Genomic DNA, 2340 nt, shown 5'->3' on the forward strand with positions numbered 1-2340 from the left:
TTTCATGTCATGCATTGATGTCCATGCAGCAAAGGAGACTAGCACAATTCTTAATGCATTTAAAAAATAAAAATGTGTGTGTGGAGGTGCCACCTGCTGAAGTGCAGTTGGCAGAATAAAACTTCCACTAATGTCTAATAGCTAATTTAGGTAACTAATGAGGCAACTTCAGGCTTTCACTGTTTTTTGTTTATAGAGTACATGTCTGTACATGTTCATAACAGACCTAGAGACAAGAGCTGGTCACTTGCTATTTGTCAGTGGAATAGAGTGATGGCTTCATTGTGAGATTTTAGCACCTTTCCATAATGAATTGATGAAACAGTCAGTGGCTGAACTGTTGCCATGGAAGCCATAAGACCCTTCTCAAATTCTGTGTACAGTCATGATTTGAGGAAGATCCCCTCGCCAGTATTTGTTTTTCATACACTCAACCAACATTCACTGAGGAAGAAAACCAACCACAGACAAGGCACTGAGCCTTGAGTAAATCTTAATCCCTCCTCTTATAAGTTTTCTACCAGTGGGGAGATGAGGTGCACTGGGGAGTAAAAGAAGCACAAGACAGAGTGTGATAAAGTGATTCAGGAATCTCATAACTGCATGCCCATTACAATTCCATATCTCAGATGTTCCCAGCATTGATTGGTCCATGATTAATGCTAGGGGCAGGGCGAAGGCCACTTTTCTCACTGGTTGCAGTTGTCAATAATAGTCAACTTAGAGGAACTTAATCATAAGAAAGATTGTAGACTTAAGACCAAGATGGCGGCATAGGTAAACACCTGAACTTGCTGCCTCACACACCACATTAAAACTCCAACTAAAAGACAAAACAGATATCATCTAGAACCACAGGAAGGCTGGCTGAGTGGAAGTTCGACAACTAGTGGGAAAGAGAAAAGCACATCTAGACTGGTAAGAGGTGCAGAGGTGCGGAAGAGTGGAGGTACGGAGGCGTGCAAAACGGGCTGGCAACTGGGTATGCTGTGGTCTTTTTCAATCAGGAGGGTGATACAAACTCCCAACTGCTCTGAACTCCAGTTCCGGGTGAAACTCTGGGGACCCAGACTCATACGGAGAGAAACTGGACTGTCTGGCATCTGGAGGCGGATTTCTCTCAGAGGTGTTCACAGCGTTCATTGTTCCTGCACGGGGCCGTGGGACACAGAGACCCAGGGACCTATCTGGGGCAGGGCCGATGGGCAACCATTGCTGTTTGCACCACCCTGTGATTCCCTGAGACCATGCCCCACTCAATTTACAACCCCACCCAAGCTATGAGCAGAGGCTTTTGCATATGAATGGCTGGCCTTTTGCAACCTAACCTAATAAACTGCAGCTTGTCAGAGAACCCCAGAGCTTCCAAAAGAAGGCCCTGCCGCATAAGGGTATCTCTAGCACAGCAGTTCTCCCATTATAGACACAACTGGTCCTCACAGCCAATTGATCTGGAGATCAATTCCTCCCAGTGATACCAACAGCAATCAAGACCTAACTACAACAAAACTGTGCACACAGCCCACAAAGGAGTGCACCAAGAGCTTCCACCTCAGGTAACTGGGGAGACTGAGCCGCTGGGCCCTATAGGACACCTAGCACACAAAGCTACTCTATCAACACAGGGAAGCAGCCAAAATGCAGAGACAAAAAAACAGGTCACAAATGACAGAAATAGAGGAAAACAAACTACTGGATATAGAGTTCAAAACCATGGTTATAAGGTTACCCAAGAATCTTCTAGAAACCTCTGAGAAATTTAGTGAGACCCTCAAGGATATGAAAAAGGACCAATTAGAAATTAAGCAAACACTGACTGAAATAAAGAATAACATACAGAAATCCAACAGCAGACTAGAGGATCCCAAGAATCAAGTCAAAGATTTGAAATGTGAAGAAGGAAAAACCACTCAACCAGGAAAGAAAAAAGAATCCAAAATAAGATAGTGTAAGGAGCCTCTGGGACATCTTCAAGCATACCAACATCCGAATTATAGGGGTGCCAGAAGAAGAGAGAGAGAGCAAGATATTGAAAACCTATTTGAAGAAATAATGACAAAAAACTTCTCCTACCTGGTGAAAGAAATAGACTTACAAGTCTAAGAAGCACAGAGAACCCCAAACAAGAGGAATACAAAGAGGACCACACCAAGACACATCATAATTAAAATGCCAAGGGCAAAAGACAAAGAGAATATTAAAAGCAACAAGAGAAAAACAGTTAGTTACCTACAAGGGAGTACCCATACGACTGTCAGCTGATTTCTCAATAGAAACTATGCAGGCCAGAAGAACGTGGCAAGAAATATTCAAAGTGATGAATACCAAGAACCTACAGTG

At 43.4% G+C, this 2340-nt stretch overlaps 1 protein-coding gene across 8 annotated transcripts in view; it reads left to right on the top strand.

The window, feature by feature from the left end:
• Positions 1–2340, top strand: part of CLUAP1 (clusterin associated protein 1) — a 42642-nt gene that overhangs the window by 7423 nt on the left and 32879 nt on the right. The gene's annotated exons all lie outside the window — the stretch shown is intronic.

This window comes from Myotis davidii, unplaced genomic scaffold, assembly GCF_000327345.1.
Source record: "Myotis davidii unplaced genomic scaffold, ASM32734v1 scaffold555, whole genome shotgun sequence".
Lineage (NCBI taxonomy): Eukaryota > Metazoa > Chordata > Mammalia > Chiroptera > Vespertilionidae > Myotis > Myotis davidii.